Source organism: Lethenteron reissneri, unplaced genomic scaffold, assembly GCF_015708825.2.
Source record: "Lethenteron reissneri isolate LAM-NWPU_2019-01 unplaced genomic scaffold, ASM1570882v1 scaffold_1604, whole genome shotgun sequence".
NCBI lineage: Eukaryota > Metazoa > Chordata > Hyperoartia > Petromyzontiformes > Petromyzontidae > Lethenteron > Lethenteron reissneri.
This window is the reverse complement of record NW_026891338.1, coordinates 3,516-21,189: the sequence shown is the minus strand read 5'-3', so window position 1 is coordinate 21,189 and position 17,674 is coordinate 3,516. Positions and strand designations below refer to the sequence as shown.

At 52.6% G+C, this 17,674-nt stretch overlaps 1 pseudogene; it reads left to right on the top strand.

The window, feature by feature from the left end:
- Positions 1–464: 464 nt before the first annotated feature.
- On the top strand, positions 465–16,685 carry LOC133362751 (carboxypeptidase inhibitor SmCI-like; annotated as a pseudogene).
- The last annotated feature ends 989 nt before the right edge of the window (positions 16,686–17,674 follow it).

The window sequence follows — 17,674 nt, the reverse complement described above, 5'->3', positions numbered from 1 at the left end:
GGCACGGTGAGTGGTACGGTGCAAAAGACAGGGAGAGAGACACACTGAATTAAATAACCTAGAAAATTTGGAAATGTAATGCAACACAGAGAGTCGGTCAACGCACAATTAACGCATAGCCTGTTCGATTAAGTTTTTCAAAGATTGCTTAGTTAGAAGTGAAGTGTGAAATTTTAAAGAGAGACAAGACACAAACACGAAGAACAGACAAAAGCAGAGAGGGACAACAGCCGAGACACACACACAGAGAGAGCAGAACACGAGAACGACAAAACGAGTGGAGACAGAGCACGGGGCCCGAGGCGGTTGCCCCGATTGGCAGTGGTGGGCACGGCTGGCACGACGGAGCAGATTGCAAGAGCGTTTCCCAGTCGCCGAGCCGGCAAAACCTCGACACCGCCGTTGTGCCGTAGCCTCAGCACGCCCCCTCACCCCCCCCCAGCCAATGAGCGAGCCACGTGACGATGTTTAAAGGGCGCGCGGCCTTGACGCGAGCACAGCGGAGACGAAGCCTCCTCCTCCACGTGGCCGCCGCCATCTTCGTGTTGCGGCGACTGCAGCGCGCACTGCGGGAGGAGTTGGAGGATAAGATGAAGATGATGGTGATGATGGCGGCGCTTGGGGGGTTGTTGTTCCCGATCGCAGCGAGAGCAGCAGCAGGAGGTGATGATGATGCCGAGAGTGTTGCAGCTACCGCCGCGGCCGTCTTTGTCTCTCTCCGACACGTTTTGGACCACAACGCCGTTGCCGGAGGGGTTTGTGGTGTTGGTGGTGGTGGAGTTGGTGGTGGTGGTGAGTGAGTGAGAGGGTGAGTGGGAGAGTGGACGTGTTCTCGATTGTGAGAAGACCGTTCGATAGTTTATAGTTCACGTGTTCGCGCCGTGCACGTCTGCATGGTGCGTGCACTGCGTTTGTTTCCGTGCTGCGATGAATTAACCCGGAGCATTAATCCGAGTGGGATGTGCTCTTACACGTCTGCACGTTGAACTTCTTTCGCACCGTACGTCGCCAACCGTGCTCGTCGCAGGCGCGCGGAAAAGTACCACAAATTGAACACAAAAGGCAACTCGTAAATAAATGAGTTCTTCAGTTCCTATTAATCCCGTGCAATTTGACCCAGCAACTACGCAGTGGGAGCAACTGTCCTGGATGCTCATTGCCATCCCGTCTCTGTCCACTGCTGGCTGGACGCCTCCCCCACGCTCTCTGGGCACAATCTCTCCCTTGGGCTGCCGTTGTCAGCGTTCTTGATCTGCCTAATGCCATCCTCGTGTCATTCTTGGTCCGCGTGGGAGTCTGATTTGTGTTTGGCCGCTGATGGATACATGTGTTACACGTGCTCACTTCTCTGGGCCCTTCTTTTGCTGCCATTCCATCACCATTGTGCGTATGTAGAACTTCTTTCGCACCGTACGCAAGCATTCTTCTCGAGATATGTCCTGCCCAAGCATCCCACTTACGTTTTCTCACTGTCCGTGTGACGTCTTCTTGGTTCTTTCGGTAAAGTCACGTAGAAGGGAAGTAATAAAATAATAAAAATAAAACATAATAAAATAATTCTCACGACGTTTCGGCCACAACGCAAGCAGCCGTCCTCAGGTGAAGACCAGGTCTGTCGGGGAGACAGGTCTGAATGAAACATGAATGAAACATTCAGACCTGTTCTTCACCTGAGGACGGCTGCTTGCGTTGTGGCCGAAACGTCGTGAGAATTATTTTAATTGTTTTATTTTTATTATTTTATTACTTTCCCTTCTACGTGACTTTACCGAAAGAACCAAGAAGATGAATCCCTGCAGTCACGAAAGTTAATAAATCAAAATTTGACCGTGTGACGCTTCTCATTTTCATTTGTTCCCCAATCCACGTGCTCCTCCTCTCTCCATCTCTTCCCTCCTTTGGCTCCCATTCCATCACCAGCCTCAATCGCTGAAAAATGCTGAAACATTCGTGAAGAATAAATGAAGAACAAAAACCCTCCACTCCTCAGAGGCAGTACAAGTACATTATAAGACAATGACAACTCTTGATGAGATACGAGCGTGCTGACGCGGATGGTTATGTCGACATCATTGAAGTGTCCTTGGTTTCTGTCAAGGGTATAAAGTCAGTGGAGGGAGCGTTCACGCAATGGCTGGTGCACCGTACTACGAACCGAGTGACCCGAGTTCGATTGCCTCACACGGCAAAGACAGGCGGCAGCGAGTGATATGTGAACTGCTCCTGGCCCCCCTCCATAGCTTCACCAAGCCCGCTGCTCTCACGACACCGTGGTACGGCATAGTCAAACGAATCCACACGACAAACGTGTATTGGGGAGACCTTCGTCCCGCAGTGGATTGATAAAGGAGCCGTAAGTTACGAGTTTAACCTGCGAATTCCCCGATCTTAAGACCTGCGATTGAGGGAAAGATTAACGCGGACAAGGCTGCGCATGAACGCAAACGCTACGAGTGGCCGCTCGTGTTGGGAATGAGCCGTCGCCCGCCACGTCCCGCTGGGACCTCTTGGCGTTGCGGCCACGGCGAGCGGTGCGCCCTCCCCCTCTCCATGGGACATCGGTGTGTGGGGCAGCCTTAAGAGCGGTGAACGGCCGGATGACTAGGGGCAGGCACGCTCTGTGGTGCTGAGATTTGGCACCGGTTGGTGGGAAAGCAGCTCACTCGTGATGGAGTTTTTTTTGGGGTTAGATCGCGTAAAATAGATGTGTGCTGATAAGTGTGACGAATTGGTACGTTCTGTTTACGTGACAACCCTTACTAGTTGGTTGTGTCGGGTGGCAGTTGGTTTTTGACGACACAACATTTAAATATTTCTACGCGATATAACCCAAAAAAAACTCTATTGTGGATGATATTGGTCGCGAAAGCCGACGTTAAACTGGGAAGCTCCTCTGTCCATCGTGATGAACGTCGAGGGGTTTTTTAAACTCTAATGATACTAATACACGCGTGACAGCCTGAAGTCAATGAAGCGTGAGTTTGCATCCTCATTAGCCATGTGCGTTTTTGGATATTAGGCAACATGCAGTTGCATATTGCGATAGTTACGTGCAAACAAATAACAGCTAATTCATTAATGAATGTAGCAGTTTTACACCATTTATATTGTAATGGTGTTTTTATTGTTGTCGCAAAGATATTACGTGAAAGCCATCGGGAGGTTTTTGGTTAATGAAGCAGCAGTATTACATTTCAAGCTTTCAAATGGGGCACAGCGATATTTAAGATGTCGGTGTGCATACAATATATATCCAGTGGTAGACATAACCCCTCCAAGCGTGGCGCGCAAGCTCTTAGTCTGGAGAGGCAACAATTCATTACATTTGTCAGATGAGAAGCTGATAGAAAATTAGTTTCACCTCATGTTTCGATTGAAAATGCGCGGTTGCAATTTGCCAAATGTTGGTCAAGGCTTGCAAAACATAATGCACGTACATATTGTATCCTTCAAATGACTATCATATGCTCCAGCGAGTAAGATGCACCCCAAACTTGTGCTCCGTGTCAATAATGTTATTTAAATCGGGTTGCACACACACATACACACACACACGCACACACACACGCACACACACGCACACACACACACACGCACACACACGCACACACACACACGCACACACACGCACACACACGCACGCACACACACACGCACACACACGCACACGCACACACACGCACACACACGCACACACACACACGCACACACACGCACACACACGCACACACACACACACGCACGCACACACACACACGCACACACCACACACACACACGCACACATACACGCACACACACACATGCAATAATCCGGAGAATGCGGCGACTCTCACTGGTATGATCTTAAAAGTAAAATGATCGTACGTTGAACTCAGACACACATGGAGAGAAAATATGTTGTTACACTGCTACCGATTTTGTTGAAACATGTTTGTGCGTCATTCCACAATGAACTTGAGCAATGAAGTAATTTATGGATGAGCCTTCGCGATAGCTCAAAGAATGGCATGAATAGCGCACTTTTTTTAACACAGAGGCTGAACATTGGCCCAAAACGTCAAAACGGCCAGCAACCAACAGCACTTGTCAAAATTGTAATAAATACTTGTTAAGCGTGTTTTTTCAATTGAGCAAGGCCAATCATTGTTTAAAACAAAAGCTCGGCAAAAGAGACGATGGTGGAAGGAGGGAATTCCACAGTCGAGCGCTGCCAGGGAAGACACAGTAAGAGAAGCAGCATCTCGACCTGCACGGGTGACTGAGTGGCTGGGCGGGGAGCTTGTTGTTGTGGCCTGCGGCATTGTGATTGAACCCGACATTGATGAGACAAACATGTACGGTGCATGAGCCGTCGTTTTTACGACAGGAGTTAAGCCCCGGGGTGCCACAGTGGTTAGAGTGGTGCCGTGGTGGCTATGAGATGTTAGCTAGCTCACCTGGTATACAGGAGGTCGTGGGTTTGATCCCGACCCCGACGCCTGCTGCTGTATTTTTGAAGTTTGCAGTCTAGAATCAAAGTGCATTTGTAGAGTATTCGGCTGCGATAAACTTCCACGCGACAAGCCACTTCGTTACGCTATCATTTGTGGCGGGCAGGTCGCGTCTGAAAAAGAGCTATTCAGCTCGGTGGGCCTTAACTCCGATTATCACGGTTGGTTACGCATGGTTCGAAAGAAGTTCAGCGTAAACATGCGCGTACAAAGTAGTTGTTTGTTATAGGGTCCTCCTCGTTCTCCCTGCAGGCGACGAGAGCGAGGAGGGGCAGTCCACGCGCGCCATCTGCACGATGGACAGCGAGATTGGGCCCTGCCGGGCCCTCATCCCGCGCTTCTTCTACAACCGCTACACGCAGCGCTGCCAGGAGTTCGACTTTGGCGGCTGCAACGGCAACGCCAACAACTTCGAGACGTACAAGGAGTGCCGCATCGCCTGCGGGACGGTGCAGAGTAGGCGCCCGCACCCACCACGTCACCATCGCCGCCGCCGGCGGCTATCGAGGGCAACGAGCGCTCAGGCAGTTTGTTGTCCTTCCCCCGCACAGTCCGATTAGCGGGGTCAGCTGCGCACGGCGCGAAAGAAGTTCAACGTCGAGTACGTACGTGACCCCCGGTGGCCTCGCGTGCCGGAGAGCCCCACATGGCGAGATATTGTGTTCTTTCTAAAAACATGGAATTTGGGCCTCGGGGTCAGAATACTATATCTTATATGAACCTTGGGATACATGAGATATGTTCACCTTTCCAGCCCCCTCCCCTGTCAGCCCCCCCCTCGTCCTCACCTCCTGCACCTCCTTCCCACCTCCCCTTGGGTTGAGTTTACTATGTTGGGTTAGGGTTTCTGCTCATGGTTTCTCACAAAGCTTGTTCAGTTTGGTTTTTGTCAGCATTAATGCACAACTCCTAAATGAGCTGTATGCCCCAAACTAATTGCAGCTGTGAGAAAAGTGGCGAGTGGGTTGAAGGGCCACGGGGAGGGTGCGGTTCTAACAATAATGATTTACAGTGTCCTGACTCCCAAGGTCTGGAATCTACAGGGTCTAAACGCTCTCTCACACCGGGCTATGAAGAGGGGGGGAAAGGCAGACAGATTACCCTAATTGGCAAGGCCCAGCTCCTTTTCAGAAGTTATAGCTCAACAAGGTAGCTTAATAATTGGTTCTTTACCCTTCTATCTGGAAACAAAACTGACACCTTTTTGCAAGGAGTCATGTTTGCATAGACCGCAATACCTGCAGTCATAAATACAAACAAAAGACATAACTCTGATAATGTGCACTGTCCTTGAAGTTGATTGGTCCACACCCGAGACAGCTTTCCTTCGAGCCTAGTCTCATATGGGTTGGACCAGATGACGCCAAAAGGCGCACAACTCAAGGACAATGCACCATCAGAGTATGAGAGCTCGGGGCAAGCATCTACACTATGGGGACCTCATTTGCCAGTAAAAATATGATAATTGGTTCTTTACCCTTCTATCTGGCAACAAAACTGACACCTTTTTGCAAGGAGTCATGTTTGCATAGACTTCAAGGACAGTGCACATTATCTGAGTTATGTCTTTTGTTTGTATTTATGACTGCAGGTATTGCGGTCTATGCAAACATGACTCCTTGCAAAAAGGTGTCAGTTTTGTTGCCAGATAGAAGGGTAAAGAACCAATTATCATATTTTTACTGGCAAATGAGGTCCCCATAGTGTAAAGGTAGCTTAACATGTGGACATTTATAGCAGCCAAATACTCTAAATGTATGTTTTTTGAAAATGTGGAGGGAAAAACCGGACGACCCGGAGAAAACTCTTGGCGACCACAGGAAGAGAGAGACGCGCAAACTCCAAATGTACAGCAGCAGGTGTCAGGGTCGAGAACGAACCCACGACCTCCTGCACACCAGGCGAGGTAGTTAACATCTAGCCACCACGATGATGATGAGAGAGAGAGAGACGCGCAAACTCTAAATGTACAGCAGCAGGTGTCAGGGTCGAGAACGAACCCACGACCTCCTGCACACCAGGCGAGGGATTTAACATCTCACCACCGCCAACCGACTGCAGTGCAAGGATGAGCCCCCCCTGAGCACGTGGTTGTGGTGAGAACGCCCGCTTGCCACCAGTGCTATTTGTGTATGTATGTTGAACTTGTTTCGCACTGTACGTAGCCAACTGTGCTCATCAGAGGTGCGGGGAAAGGACAACAAACTAAACACAAAAAAAGCAGTTCTAAGGAAATTAGTTTTCGAACTAGATTTGAAAGTGCATATAGGTCCATTAGCTTACTAATATGGGACAGAAGAGCATTCCAGACGGCTGCATCTGAAAGCGTGTGATGCGGTGACCGTCTTGGTTAGCCAAAATCTGCTGCGAGGATGATCGGAGTTTGCGTGATGATGGTTTATGCTCCTTGACGAGATCAGCGAGGTATTGTGGTTCTTTTGTGGCGAGCACTTTGTGCGTAACGAGTGCGACCTCCTCATGTATCCGTTCGGCCACCAGAAACCAAAGCAGCTCGGGCGAGCACTGAACGTCCGATCTTGCAGTAGCCATCACGACACACGCCAGAGAATTTAGTCCCGCAGCGACATTCATCTGCACGCACCGCCATCGTCATCGCCCTTGCACGTCGGTGTTTAAACTCCCCGCCGTGCCTCCCCCCATCCCCCCCCACACGTCGCAGAGGTGGCCAAGAAGTGCCGCTTGGAGCCGGAGACTGGCCGCTGCCGGGCCGCCATCGCGCGCCACTTCTACAACATGACCACGGGCCGGTGCGAGAGCTTCGTCTACGGCGGCTGCGGAGGCAACGACAACAACTTCCGCACCGCCGAGGAGTGCGTGGAGAGCTGCAGGCGCCCCAACACCAGAGGTCCGTGCGACGCTGGGCCTACACGTGACGCGTGCGGCCCCCTCTGGGGCACGCCGTGCGGGTGGCAAGGCCTCGCGTAGCTTCGACGCGTTTTAAGATACGTACGGCCCAAGAGACGCCCTGCGGCATTTTAGAAAAGAAAATCGCGGTACTCTTTTTTTCGAGTCCGTTTTTTTTTAACTCCTCCGTTGCAGCAAGGCGACATAGATGTCGATTGTGCTGCCGATGGATCCCTATCGTACACGGGGGAGCCCACGACCAGCGGGGGTTAGTACCGAGTCAGTGGCCAGGAGTTGCCGTAGGTTTAATACGGTTGGAGTTGCGGCGGAACTCCTCTTGTCCGTGACGAAGCGAGGGTGGGGCCGACTTCACCGGAACCTATCTGGAATCTAACCGATAACCACGGGGAAGCGTTCACGAGTAGGACACCCACCCCCCCCAACTCCCAATGTGGGACTGCGCCCCTGGCCGCTGAGCATGCGCTGGTGCACGGTGGAGACTCGATAAGGTCGGGGGGGGGGGGGGTAGGATCACGGCAATCAATTTCGATCAACGGGAAACTGCACCGCACGTGATTAGTCAGGTGCGCGGCACTGAGGGGAACGCAAATGGAGACTACAAATCGCAGGAGTTGACCCCAAGTTGGAATCATCGCACTTGTGCACACCGCGGCGGGCGTGCGAGGTCTGTCACCGTCACGCGGCGGGGGGCGGGGCGGTGACGTGTGCTACGAGCTTGCGCGTGCACATTGGTGCCTTTGCAAGGCCGTGAGGCAGAAGCAGCAGTGCTCTTTGGGACGTGCGTGGAGGGTGGGAGAGGGCCACGCGGTGCTGGGTGGTCTCCACCACGTGAGGGCGGCGATCGAGGGGAAGGCCAAAGAGCACATGGCGCGGGGAGGGGGGGGGGGCTCCTCGGTGGCTAGGAGATGTTAACTCCCTTGTCTGGTATGCAGGCGATCGTGGGTTTGATTCCGACACTGACACCTGTCTGTATACATGTGGCGTTTGCTTGTCTCTCTCCCTGTGGTCGTGTGGATATTTTTCAGGCTCCTCCGATTTTTCCCTCCACATTGAGAATCGACATCACGCATTTCGAGTATTTGGTTGCTGTACATTTCCGTGCGATAAGCCAATTCGCCGAGCTATCATTTGTGGCGGTCGCTTCTTCAACATCGCTTCATAGCTCGGTGGGCCTTACCTGGTAAAATACAAAGTAGTCGAAAGTTTTTAGTTTCGACTGTCAGGGCAGATATTGGAGGTCACGTGTCGACTGTGCATCAGCGGTGGGATCAGGCGCAGGGTGGAAGTTGCCGGTGATGAGGTGCCGTGGTGGCGGCTGTGGTGGTGGCATCGACGGCTTTGGCCACGATGACCTCTGGATGTTGACGACGAGGCCGTGTGGAATCGATGATTCTACTTGGTGTTCTCTCTCTCCTCTTGCACTGAAGCGGAGCGGTGGGATCGATAGACACCGATGAATTGCTCATAGCGAAGTGTTCTATCTCGTTCGGACAACGCTGCAGCGGCCCTTTGACTGGGCGTCTGTGAAAAAGAGCTTCATAGCTCTTTGTATTTCTCCAGTGTAAATACATATTCTGATTCTGATGTTTTTTCACCTCCGCCTCGCCCTCTGCCCCCCCCCCCCACCCTTTTTTCTTCTCATAAGCCACTCGGTTGGTCAGGTTGGCACTATTACTGTTCGAATGGGAAGCAAAATATCCGAAACCCTGCTGGTCATTTATTACCGTTCGGTACGAACTGCATGCGGATCGAGTTTGTCTGGGCACGTGTTTTAACGTGAACACGTGCCCAGGGCGGCTTTATTTCGGCCAGAGCCGTCCTGGGCTGAGTTACAGAAAATACTTCCCTGCTCCCCAAGGCCCCACCTGTTCCTCAGAGTGGTGGGGGTGGTACAAGGGAGGGGGGGGAGTTTTGTGGGTCCTCACAAAATATGAAAATATGAAAATATTTTGTGAGAAATCAAGCCCCGTATGTGGCATTGGGAAGTTCCTGGTGCACGGAATCAAATCCTCGGTGCAAGGAATGGTGCCGTGGTGGCGAGATGTTTATTGCCACGCAGGGTTTTTTAACTGAATTTTGATTGCCGACCCCTGGTCTAGGAGGACTCTCTAGAGCTCCCTAGGAGGGCCTTCTGCCAGCAGTGGCATGAGCAAGCAATTGCGGAGCTGCACCTTTACCTTTCTTTACGTAATATACTCACGCTACAAATGAGGCATATGCTGATGATTTGCTAACGTTGTCTGGAGGCTCATGGAAGTGAATGGGATGGAGCAAAACGAAACGAAACCTACGACGAAGAGAGTACGCGCGAGACGTTGCGGACCAGGCAGACAGAAACGTAACAATCGATTCCTGAATTAAAGTTCATCAGTATTGTTGCCTCGCATGTAAACTGAACCTCCTTAAAGGCGCGCGTTGGTGTTTGCTTCATCGATTGCTTCGGTGAAAGCCGCCACACAAATTCCTCTCCCGCACGGCTCCTGCAAAAAAATTATATTCCTGCCAAGAGAAAGATTGTGAAGAGAGACGTGAACGCTTACTGTGTGACGGCTGTTTTTACGCAGAGCAAAGAGATGCAATGTGACAAGATGGTCTTGGGTTAATGCGCCCTCTGGGGTTAATGCGCCCTCTGCCACAGACAGCTGTCCTAGATTTGCAAAGTCTTTCCCGCCCCCCCCCCCCGCCCCACCACGTAGGGTTTTTTCCCCCATTGCGTTCCATTTTAAACTCCTTATTTTGTTTTCGGGTGAAAGTGCGGCCACTCCCAACTCCTTCGAGGAGTTTTTCGACGGGGTGGGAAGAGCTGGCCAAAGATTCCCCTCTTAAGAAGAGTGGGAGGCCCTTCCGCCAACTGGGGCGCGCAGGGGCGCCAGACCTTGCAGGGCTGTGCCTCCTATTTTTCACCTGTTTCAGGTCAAAAAGTCCCAAGTTACTTGAGTGCTGCCACGCCTCCTGCAAGGGGGTGTTTTTCACATTTGTATGTTGTCGGGGGGGCGGGGGGGGCCCACACATCAGGGGCTGCACTAAAGGCCACCAGGGTTTACCAGCGGCCCGTGGGCCTTGCAATGAAGAACACTGGTCCAGCCGTGGCACACCCACCGTTGACCGAACCGCGATCCGATTCTCTTGGCAATCTCGTCGGACAGGGATCCCCAAGATCTGCCTGTGGCCGGCCGCGCGGGGCGACTGCGAGGACAATAAGCCGCGCTACTTCTACAACGTGGAGAAGCAAGCGTGCGAGATCTTTCACTACAGCGGCTGGCTGTGATGGCAACGACAACAACTTCGCGAACGAGGAAACGTGCAAGCGTGTCTGCTCCAAGGGTGAGCGACAAGGCAGTAGGTGGGGCGGGGAGGGACACACGGGGGGGGGTATCTCGTGGCGCCGGGTGCGCACAGGGAGCTGGCGACCGAAATACAGGAGACTCTCCATTATCCGCGTGCGGTTTATCCGATTTTGAGGATTGACCGCGCGCCTGGGATTTTGACGTAAATGAATAAATTGCGGATTTTCCCTTTGAGGCCAAATTAACGACCTCGCACAGTTGTGCATTGTTATTTTGAAAACGTTCGTGACAAGTCACGTGCTTAAGCCGAACAAATAAGTGCTCCGGTTGATCCGAAATCCACGTGACCACCCCTGCAGTACAGTAGTTGCCAGATCTTTACAAGGGTGGGGGGAGGAGTTTGATAGATGTTGCTGGGGTGGGCTCTGCTATCCACTTAGTGGGCGGACTCTTCTGTGGCGGCGGAGCAGGAAAGTGTTGTCACTGAGCACGTGCATCCATCGGTGATTTATACCTATATTCGTGGTGTTTGGCATCGATAATCCACGGAAAATGGTTGTATTTTTGGATTTTCCGCGATTTTTTTTTAAATCCCCGTCCGTCCTCCTCGTCATTAGCGCGGATAATTGAGAGCCTCCTGTATCAGAATCGGAATGCTTGTTTGTACTGCAGGAGGAATCCATTGAGCTATAAAGCTCTTTTTCACAGATGTTCAGCAGGGGTGACAGGGTCAGAGTGTTACAACAACAAACGCAATACACGATACAAGTCCGATGTGTAGGAAAGGTGAGAAAATCACAAAACATTTATATGTATACGGATAAAACTAGACGATTCTAGATTGGAAGTTTTCGTGACTGCAAGGATCCATACTCTTTGTTTTTTCGGTAAAATCACGTAGGTAGAAAAAATGGAACGGATAAATGAAATCACGACGTTTCGGAGGCAACACAAGCTGTCTCCGTGACTTTACCGAAAACTAGACTTTTATTTTAGCAGGTAAAACCCACTGACCTATTGGCTTCCTTTTCAGAAGTGGATTGACCGAATGCACCTGATATATAGAGGACCCACAGAGCTTGGGCGATTGTTAGTAGGCACCGGCTCAGCGCTTGGCTGCCTTCCTGCGTCGTCTTCGAGAGTGAGTGCAACTCTGTGCGGTGCATGACAAGTTGAAACGAATATATTTTATATTTCGATGTAAAGCTTTCGTGACTGCAAGGATTCATCTTCTTGGTTCTTTCGGTAAAGTCAGAAAACCTGAGGACGGCTGTTTGCGTTGTGGCCGAAACGTCGTGAGAATAATGTTTATTTTTATTATTTTATTATTTCATTCTACGTGATGACTTTACCAAAGAACCAAGAAGATATTTTATATGATCAACTCGAGGTCGAGCTAAATTACTGGATGCTTGGGCAAGAAGGCTTCGTGCCACATGGCGAGGTGTCCTTGGGAATCGGAGTGCCGAGTCAACGCCGCCGACATCCTAGATCCGTTTCACGGTTTCACCCGCTCCTGAATGAACCCATTGATTGTCCTTGTCCGTGTCGCTGACCCGTTGGTTCATTAGCAGAGCAGATGCACTGACTGAATGTTCCTGATTTATCACTGCGAGTGTAATAACCGTGACAATATCTCTTGACGTCATTCGCAAGAGTAGGCCATTGTGTGTGCTGGCGTCAGGGTCCAAGTTTGCCAAAGTCGACAATTGCAACGGCAAACGACTCGGTTGGGACCTCAACACACACAACAAATGAATGTCCCAGGTCACGCTTGCAAATGGAACTTATTCTGGCTTAAATTTCGATTTGATGCTTTCGTGACTGCAGGGATTCATATCCTTGGTTCTTTCGGTAAAGTCACGTAGAAGGGAAATAGTAAAATAATAAAAATTAAACATAATAAAATACAATTTTCACGACGTTTCGGCCACAACGCAAGCAGCCGTCTTCAGGTGAAGAACAGGGCTGTCGGGAGACAGCGTCTGTTCTTCACCTGCGGACGGCTGCTTGTGTTGTGGTCGAAACGTCGTGAGAATTTCATTTTGTTACGTTGTATTTTTATTATTTTATTATTATTCTGCCCTCTTGAAATGTCACACGGTTAAACACGAAACGAGGTTAACACTTTTCTTTAAGCACTGCATACAAATGCATGCTCTCGGCTCAGTCCATATTGACTGCATAAAACACCGTTACATTAAATTCGTTTGTTAGTTTGTTTCTACTTAGGGCTTATTCCAGCCCTGATCAGGGATGTTCTCAGTTTGACACGCGGAACTTTGCACAGAAAATGAACGACCTGTGCGATCCAGTGTGCATGAAGGCGCTCAATGGAGCGATTTCACAAATAGTTCTGTCATCTCATCTTCTGGGGCCCGTTGTCAGAAACGCAAACTAAACTAATCGACACGCGCGTCGCCTGGCTTGCGGTGCTCTCATCGGCGTGCCGAGTCACTGCGCGCACGATAATTAAATAAAGGCGCAGCCCTGCAACTGCTCGCTGACACCACTGCTGGTGGAAGGGCCGCCACTGCAAGGAGCCCGAGACAGTCACTCTGGAGGGGGGTGTTGTGGCCTCCTCTTGCACGCTCGCCAGATGTCTTGGGACAGGAGGGAGCACCCACACTTGACCCCACCGCCCGCGACCTGCCAAACGCGACTGTGGCTTGTCTGCTGCTGATGCTGCCGAGTGGACAGCGTCGCGCGCGGGGGGCGGATGCAAGATGCTGGCACCGTGGTTGTGTCCGCTGCACGCACCGAACCAGTGACCCGTCTGACTACATTCCCACTAAGTGGCGGTGACATCCCCACGTCGCTTGTGCCAGTGCGCGGTGCACCTTGAGGCCACGTGAAGTGTTGGAAGGCTCGCAAGCAGGAGGTCGCGGGACAGACCCAGGTGCCGTGGGTTGACTGGTCGAGATGACTTGCAGATGCACACTACACTACGACAACGATCCCCCGTGTAGCTCTAACAGACTCTTTGAGCAAGTGTCATTCGCGAGCACCTATGAAGGCCGGCACGGCACACGAGGGGGTGGGTGGCCAGCACCACGCCCAGCCGCCTTTGTCTCCCCAGTGGCGATGTTTGCACTCCGCAGCAGGTACTCATTTGAGGCTGAGTCGACCTATGGTAGGCCCAGGACCAGTTCGTATAATCGTCACTGGTGTTCGCCGTGAGCGGGAATCGAACCCGTGTCGCCAGGTTTGTAGCGCAGCGCGCTAACCGCTACACTACCGCTCCTCACGCACGCACGCAAACGCATACGTACACAGGTGCGCGTGATTTGTTGATTTAACCTCAATGTTTTCTGTTTCTTTCCTTCCCACCCCCGAAGACATGAGAGCCTCAACTTCGATGATCCAACCCAGAGGCAAACCATTCGCCAGCCGGATGAGAGGAGCGGCCATGTGGAGGATGAAGCAACGAGCTGACCGCACGCAGCACCGAGGGCAGGTCTGACAAGAGTCGACAATTGCAGCGCCGTCTGTAGTCGCGAGGTCGCTTGGGTGCCGTAGCGAGAGGGCACCGACCGTATCGTTGACGTACTTGTATAATTAACCCGCGTTAAGTTCCCCAACCATTACAAAAGCTGCTCCTCCATCCAGATGCCCTTCAAATAGACAAGTGGGGAAACGCCCCTAAGAGGGGGGTGGGGGGGTGGTCTGCCTCTGGCTGATAGAGGCTCTTGTTTGCGGGGGTTTTTTTTTCCGTCCCCACCCCTCCGGAGGCGAACGCCGTGGCGCGATATTCTCGTGGAAACGTGCCCCCCCCCCCCCCCGTGGGTACATGCTTGGGGGGAGCGGTGGGATGGGAGGGGTTGGGGAATGCCTCTTCTGGATTCGCGAGAGGTCCTCTCGCCATTGTTTTTGCGTCTTGCCCGCCGCCTCCGCGTGCATCCGAGAAGCTGCCGTCGGTTTGGTCAAGTGTGTTTTTTTAAAATAATTGATTTTAGAAACTGATCCCAACAAAAGAATGGATTTTTGGCTTTTGAAGACGACACTTGCCGCAGCGGTGAGCACGGCAAGCCGCGCACTGGAGTCGCCGATCCCTGGAGGTCGCCGGTTCGCTTTGATCTCCCGGTGCGGCAATTTGAAAGAGAGGGGCACTTTCTCTTAACCCCCCCCCCCCACCGCTTCTACCCAACCAGCAGTATCAATGGGTTCACCGAAATGTGTTGAGGGCAGTGATCATCACGTGTGGTGGGGTAAAGTGTGGGTACTCTGCCAAGACGTCTGGCTTGAACAAGTACCTTCTAAAGGGGCTCCCTTGGGGTTTTCCCGCAAGTGCCGGCAGTGATCTGAGCAGAGAATTGCCAGGGCTTTGCACCTTTACCGTTTCATTTTTATTATTTTAGAAACGCTTGTCATTGTGCTACCAGCACCCGGGTCAGATTGCATCGCTGTGTCCATCGCTGAAACTGCTGCTTCTATCAATAAAGTGCATTCCTGCGAACATTCTTAAGACTTGGGAAACTGGCAGGCTTTGGCATCTCGTCACTCAGTCAGCGGTCTCCTTTGGGCACTTACAATTGCAGGTTCAAGCGCTTAGCTCCGATGCGTATTCGGCTTGTAATCGCCTGTTGCTTGGCACGATGTACGACGTTTCGCTGAACATGCTGGGAGCTTCTTCAGTTCGTAAACTTTAGTTCACCGAAAGAGAAGAAGCTCACTTGCAGTGATCTTCTGGTTCTTCTTTCGGTAAAGTCACGTAGAAGGGAAATAATAAAATAATAAAAATTATACATTTTTATGTTTCGATTTAAAGCTTTCGTGACTGCAGGGATTCATCTTCTTGGTTCTTTCTGTAAAGGCACGTAGAAGGGAAATAATAAAATAATACAAATAAAACATAATAAAATTATTCTCACGACGTTTCGGCCACAACGCAAGCAGCCGTCCTCAGGTGAAGACCAGGTCTGTCGGGGAGACAGCGTCTGAATGCGTGGTGGTGTTTCACCGCCGTGGTGGTGGTGTTGGTGGTGGCGGCAGTGATGGTGGTGGTGGTGCTGGTGGTGGTGCTGGCGGGGGTGGTGGTGCTGGTGGTGGTGGCCTGGTGGTGGTGGCGGTGGGTGGTGGTTGGCGGTGGTGGCAGTGGCGGCGGTGCTGGTGGTGCTGGTGGTGGTGGTGCTGCTGGTGGTGCTGGTGCTGGTGGTGGTGCTGGTGGTGGTGCTGGTGCTGGTGGTGGGGCTGGGTTGCTCGGTGGTGGTGCTGGTGGTGCTGGTGGTGGTTATAAAGGTGCCAGGCTCACACTTACCTGGGCTGGAACTCCTCTTAACAGGGGCGGCGTGATGATGATGTTGTTGATGATGTTGTTGTGCACGAGACTTGAACTAGAAACTCAACCACGTGTCCTTGTCACCGGGTAAGCCCCCCCCCCCCCCCCCCCCCCACCCATTGAGATGCTGTGTAGCTCTTTCAGAAGGCCCAGACCTGGCCATGACAAATGAGAGCTCTACCAATTAGCTTCATCATCATCCTCACCACCACGTGGACATTTATAGCAGCTGCCAAATACTCTCACTCGCCCGCTCACATAAATAAACTCACTCAAATGTGTTTGGGGGAAATCACGGAGGACCCAGAAAAAAATCCGCGCGACCACGGGGACAGAGACACAAACTCTAAACATGCAGCAGCAGCAGGAGCAGCAGCAGCAGGAGCGGCATCGGGGGGTCGGCATGGAGCCCACGACACCCAGACCCAGGGCTTGAGCCCAGGCTGTCGCTGCCTCTGACACGGCCATCGTGAACCGACTGATGGACCTGCCGCGGGTTCAACCGAGTAGCGGACGCGCGTGTCGGAGGCAACACGCGTTCACGATGACACCGTCACCACGTGAGCACAGCGGGGCTGCTGCCCCTTCGCCAGGTGACCTCTGCAGCTGCTGCAGCTGCTACTGCAGCTGCTGCTGCTGGCGGCCCGCCGGGCTCTGACTGCGCCGGTCACCGGGGCAGCTGCAGGACACGGCCCTGGCTGGGGGCGTCTTCTCTGGGACGAAGGTCTCAGACCGCGAGTTGGTGATGGCAGCAGCAACAGCAGCAGCAGCAGCAACAGCAGCGTGGAGCCCCGCACCCTGGCGGGGAGCGCGGCTGGTCTGCTGCCTGCCGGCTCGTGTGTCTGGCCCCACGCCCTTGGCCACCACCACCACCACCCAGAGACCTCCTGGAGCCTCTAGAATTTAGATACTTCCCCTAAGATCTCACCGGTCACGTGACCACCCGCTAGCCCCCACCTGTGGTCCTGTGTAGATCTCACTGGTCACGTGACCACCCCCTAACCAACCTACTCACCACCCACCCTCCACCCACTCACTCACCCACTCACCATCCACTCACCCACCCACTCACTCACCCACTCACCCATCCACTCACCCACTCACTCACCCATCCACTCATCCACTCACCCACCCACCCACCCACTCACTGACCCACCCACTCACTCACCCCCTCCACTCACCCCACCACCCACTCACCCACCCACTCACCCACCCACTCACCCATCCACCCCCTCCACTCACCCACTATACCAGCTCACCCATCCACTCACCCACCCACCTCACCCGCCCACTCACCCACGTCACTCCCCATCCACTCACCACTCACTCACCCACTCACTCACCCATCCACTCACCCACCCACCCACTCACCCATACACTCACCCATTCACTCATCACCACCCACTCACCCACCCACCTCAACCAACCCACTCACCCACCAACTCACCCACCCACTATCACCCACCCAGCCACTCAACCACCCACTCATTCACTCACCCACCCCTCCTAACTCACCCACTCACCCACCCACTCACTCACCCAACTCAGCTCACCCATCCACTCCACCCACTCACATCACCCAGTCCACCAACCCACTCATCTCACCCACTCACCCACGTCACTGACCCACCCACTCACTGACCCACCCCACTCACTTCACCCATCCACTCACCCATCCACTCACCCATCACTCATCCACCCACCCACTCACCCACCCACTCACCCCCATCA